The sequence below is a fragment of the Triticum dicoccoides genome, chromosome 4A (assembly GCF_002162155.2).
Source record: "Triticum dicoccoides isolate Atlit2015 ecotype Zavitan chromosome 4A, WEW_v2.0, whole genome shotgun sequence".
In the NCBI taxonomy this organism is placed as follows: domain Eukaryota; kingdom Viridiplantae; phylum Streptophyta; class Magnoliopsida; order Poales; family Poaceae; genus Triticum; species Triticum dicoccoides.
Genome location: NC_041386.1, coordinates 616,199,827 through 616,205,690, shown reverse-complemented (window position 1 = coordinate 616,205,690; position 5,864 = coordinate 616,199,827).

Here is a 5,864-nt window from a genome sequence, read left to right as displayed (position 1 = left end):
GCGACGGCGGCATGGCGGAGGCGAGGGTTTCAGTCGGGAAGGGATCGATGTGGATGTGGAGTGGAGTTGTGCGTGGGGAGCCTCCGACAGGTGGGACCGCCGATGATGGCCGATCGGTCAATTTTTGGGGTTCACAGAGTTCCACAACCTCCGAGGATTCTGTTTTTATCTTTGGCTGATCCAGTTTATATATAAGCTGCTCGAGTTTCTGCAATTAAGGAAACTAGTATAATACCCGTGCATTGCCTTGTGTTACCGTGTCCTTAAATCATTTTGTTTCTTATCATATCCTCATGTGTCCTTAAATCATTTTGTTTCTTATCAACTATCTTGATCATTAGTCATTCTGATGATAAGGATACTCATTCTTGCCACGACAAACAGACCGTTTGACCTTGATGAAGCCATCATTAGGAGATACGAATGAAGGTCAGTTCAAATGCTAATTATTTTTCATTTCCGTCACCCTAAACATAATCATGGTTGGCCTTCCAACTCAAGAGTGCAAAGAGATTAAGGACACTTTTGTCAAAGGAGAACGTTGACAAAAACATCAACTACAAGGATTTCGTAACCATCATGGAATCGTATTGCATGAGTGATCTTAAGGTTTGTGCATTGTTTTTTAACCTGGGCCAATCTGCAGCCACTAAGAATATTTATGGATCACTAAATGTTGATGATTTCTATCTGCACCCAGAATCTTTGCGTGAAAAATTCTTACTGAAAGAGATGTTTTGAACTAACACCACGACACTTATTTTGGAATGGAGGAAGAGACACATGACCACATTTCAAGTGCAAATTGCTAAAAAAAATGGGAGGAGATGAAATACCTTAATAAAAGTGTCCATAATAGTTTACTTAATTTGGTATTTTTGTACAACCTAAATTTATTTTCTCGTGTCAACGCATGGGCATTCAATTAGTACGTCATAAAGTGTAAATGGAGAATCGCTAAATTCGAAAACAATGAAAAAAAATGTGTGGGCTATCTTCGGTTGACCAGTTTTACTGGGTTGTGCTATTCCAGCGTAGAATGAGCCGGGATTCTGTTCGGTTAAGATACAAATAGGACGCGAAATTGGTGCGGTGGGTAAATAGTGCAGGGACAAAAATATTCACCAAGCTGTAGTTAAAAAAAAGGACATTATTAACCTGGCATGGTGCACGTGTGACAAGACATGCAACTGTGCAGCACTTGTGCCTGACAGTATACGTTAGCCCGCACTTTTTATTTGCTAGCAAATACCGGGACCGTGCAGCGGCCTCTTTTACAAAATACAGTAGCTGGATACCCGCTTGGCACCGATCGCGATGAGCCCTGACGGGGCTGATACCGGCCTGCAGGTAGCTCGGCCACCAAAGGCCATTTTCGCAATTGAAATAACTTCCATGTAAGGTAATTTATTTTAGATGTAGGACTACTATAAACAGAGACAAAGGCTTAAAGCACTTGACCATGCGAAAAAATCAATGAACATAGCAACTGTTCCATATCACTTCTCCCTTGGCCATATGATACATTTAGTAGATCATATGAGCTAAAATTTTGTACCTTCAAGGGTGTCATGTATGAAGTGCACAAAACGCCATGGTAGACTTACCAATTCATAATAGGTAGGGGGGTGGGGACTGTAAATTAAATCTGGAAGTTAGAAACTATGGCTACCTACAATAGATAAATATTTAAGCTTGTGAAGATATGAATAAAATAAGGACAAATAATCAAGATATGTTAAAAGAAGACTGGAGCTTCTAGTAAAACTGCAACAGATTTACTGAAACCTGGCATATGGAGAGAGCTCGTGCTTGCCTTGGGTTACCGTGCTGCAAATATCCCTAGAATATTTGTGAAGATATATCACTATGTCTGAACACTTGTTTCAGCATACGAGCATAAACATATGCATACATATATGGCTTCATAGAAAACTGTAAGCAACATAACACCTTCAGTCTTGATCTTTTATTGCTTTTCATGTAGATTTGGCTCTAACTCGTACCGCAGAACAATTTCAGCTGAAATCGCGATCTAGGTTGATGCGTAATCAATCCCATGTGCTATTCTTGTTTCTTTACAATTCATAAGAATAATTCAATACACTGTATTGGTATATGAATAGCAGTACATACAACATACTCTTGCCATCTCTCACACTCCATAATGGTTTCACAAAGGGACGCCACCTTCAATCTTGATCTTATGTTGCCTCCCATTTAGATCTGGCACCAACTCGTACAACATAACAATTCAACTGAAATTTCGATCTAGGTAGATGCATAATCAGTCTCGAGTGCTTTTCTTGTTTCCTAACAATTGATAATAATAATTCAGTACACAATATTGATGTATGAAAGTCAGTACATACGACATACTCTTGCCAGCCATCACACTCGGTAATGTTTTCATAGAGATTACATGCTTTAGAGCAACTCTAATGGAACGACCCATTTTATCCGTTTAGATCATCCGGACATAAAAACTGGCCCAACGAGGCGACCCAAACGGACACAACGTCCGCCTGCTGTCCGTTTTGTGTCCGCGCAGACCCATTTCCGTCTCAAATTTGAGAAAATTTGGGCCAAAAACGGACACAAAGCGGGCGCTCTCTGTGCCCTCCCCGTCCGCCTCTGTCCGGCTGCATGTGCTGCCTGCCCCACTTGCCATCCACCCATCCATCCCATCCCGTCTTTCTCCTCCTTTTTCTTCTCCCACCCACCCACCCCGCTCGTTCTTCTCCGGCGCTAGTGCTCCGCCGTGGTGGGCTCGTGCTCCCCCGGCCGCGCCCGTCGACTCGCCTTGCCTGGCCTCGCCTCGTCGCGCCCGAGCACGGGATGCGGCGCGCACGAGCGAGGCACGGGCAGAGGCGCGCGAGGCAGGGCGAGGATGGCTCCGGCCAGCGCGGGGCGCGGAGCGGCAACGCGCGAGGCAGGGCGAGGATGGCTCCGGCGAGCTACAATGCGAGCGGGGCGCGACGCGCAGGGGGCGGCAGCGCACGGGGCGGCTCCGTCGGGCGCAAGGGTGGCGAGCTGCAGCGCGAGCGGTGCGCGGCCACATGCAACACACGGGAGACGCGGCGAGCTGCAGCACGAGACGCTGGGGCGGGGGCGCAACTAGATGCGGCAGGCAGGAGCTGTGGCGGGCGCGAGCTGGCGCGGCGGCGGCGGTGAGCTGCGGCGAGCGCGGCGGGCATGCTGCTCCGCCGTGCAGGTGGCTGCGTGCGTGCGTGCATGCACAACGCATGCTACCCCGCGTGCGTAGCTAGCCGCTCCAGTGCTCGCCGTGGCCTTCGCTCGCCCCGCTCGCGACCTCCCCTCCAATACATGGAACTCGCCACGGTGCGCCAAGCTCGCGTTGCCACGCAGCAGAGCCATGGCGGGCTCCAGCTCGTCCGCTCGCCCGGGCGGCGCTACTGCAGCCGTTGGTCTCGCCCCACGCCGAACCCGGCCTGGCCTCGCCTCCCCGCGCCCAGCCGCTGCACGGTCTCGCCCAGCGCCCGACCTCAAGCAGCAGGCTCCAGCTCGTCCAGGCCATGGCCAACGTGCACCAGCGTTTGCGAGTTCTGTGTGTTTGACGAAATGCCGATCCGGACATGCATAAAATGGGTCTGCCTTCCGTTGGGCGCACTTGCCAACCCAAACGAAAAAGCGGATACGGGCGGACGGACGGACGACCCAAACGGACAAAAAGCGAACAAAATCGGTGTCCGTTTGGATCGCCCCGTTGAAGTTGCTCTTACAGTTATCTGTTCTCCATATAGTATATGGTCATACCTCATGAGTCATGACGCACTTAGCAGACTCATCGTTCAAGCACCACATGGGTTAAAAACGGAAGCACGTTTATAAATATGTGAAAGAAGCAAGGTTGTTTACCTACGTCAGTGGAAAAACTGGCATCAGATCGAAGGAGGGGCACCTCGCCATTGTTGTGGTGGATGACAGTCCACGCAGTCGAGGCGCACAATCTACGCAAGGCAAAGCGGCCACCGGGAGGCGCACGAAAGTTGGATGGGACGGAGCATGAAGCATCGGGAGATCATGCAGGCATAAGAATCGCAGGAAGCAGCAGCGTTGGAGGTTAGGCGGCGCTGGACCATACAGATTGGAGGTCTCTACGGGTAGAAACCCCACTTTCTACGGGATGGTTTTCTTTTTAGATGATGATTACGTGCTAGTTTTTTTTTTGAGGGATGATTACGTGCTAGTTTGTTAGGCATATTACGTTTATATTTTTTGAACAACATGATCTCTTTATTATTTGGGCGGTACTGGGCGCCGGTCGACCGGCCCAACTTTAGGCAGGTTGAACCCTGTGCGTCCGATTTGGCATCTCCCAGCCATCAGATCTGGTCAACTCCAGCGTCCCCGTCCTCTTTTCGTCCCTAACCTCTTGCATCCCCATTATTTTTCCTCAAATTATATCAACGAGCAGGGGAGAGAAAAAAGAATGAAGTCACTAGACCCAGGACGACTCCATCGGGTGTTCCCTCGCGAGGCGCGGGCGGCCACGTTCATCGCCGGCGGCGGCCATGTTCATCTCGGGTGTGTAGTGCCCTCTCTCGCTTGCCATCGTCCATTCCCGCATGGCTGCGTGCCAATCCGGCCCAAAAAAGTGCTACAAAACAAGATGTTGGAACCGGCAGATGCATTTGCTGGAACCGGTGACTAGGGATGTTACAACCAGCGACACAATTTGCTGAAGCCGACGGCCACATTTGCAGGAGCCGGTGACCGCATATGTTGGCACCGACGAAAGTAAAAGCTGGAAACATCGTTCTCAAAAGCTACTACCGGCGAAATAAAATGCTACAAGCGACGAATCAAAAAATGGTACTATCAAAAAGGGAATTGTTGTGACTGGCGAAACCAAAAGCTGGAACCAGTGAGGGGAAAAGCTACTACCGGCGGAAAAAATGCTGGAACCGGCGAATCAAATTGGTGCTAGAGGATGAAATTGCTGCGACCCACAAAATAAAAAGCTGGAACTGACAAATCAAAAAGTTGCAACCGGCTAACTCGAAAAAAGCGTAGCAGGAGGACGGCAACATGGCAAAAAGATGGTGTTGCAACCGCATGGATGTGCGAGCGTCGTCACCTCGAGCTCGCAGGGGAGCGCGCGGAGAAGACCGAAGGTGCGAGACCATTGCAGCGAGGCAAAAAATGCCGGGAGAGGAGGGAGTGAGAGACATCGCCAAAAAGGTGACAAAATCGATGGCGTGGTGAAAAGCGGCGCCGACCAGCAGCAAGAGCATCAGATGAACAGAGGAAGGAGATGCCTTGTGTGGCTAAGAATGAAGAGCTGGTCCGATTGAAAAGATAAGGCTTGGGAAGCGCGTGCGGTGGTGGGCCTGACAAAACACTCGTGGGTGCAACGGGGAGCGTCTGATTTTGGTCAATCTAACGACGCGCGCGCGACCAGCCCAGCGCTCGGCCGGTCGGCGGCCGTAAAACGTTTCCCTTATTATTTCTAGGCATATAGTTTAGTTTTTTTTTAAGAAAACGTACCTAGCTAATCAACGGAGCTGCTTTGATTCTAGACGTTAGTTTTTTTTGGAGAAATTCTAGGCGTTAGTTATGTTTTTTTTTGAGCAACAAAGCTAGGCATTTATTCAGGAGTTGGTATTGCTACTGGTATTACAGAGGTATCATGTGATTGCCCCAACCAAATGTGGCGGCCATGATCTAACTTAACAGCATGCCTAGCTAGTTTATGAGGCTCGAAGTTCGAGGCTCTAAATTCAAACTTAAAATAGCAAGAATTAAAAGAAGATTGCCATGAAATAATCTCTTTTACAACTGCACCATAATTTCCTCCCGACTTTTCTTTGATATGCTTCACCACCTCTTGGCAATCAGAC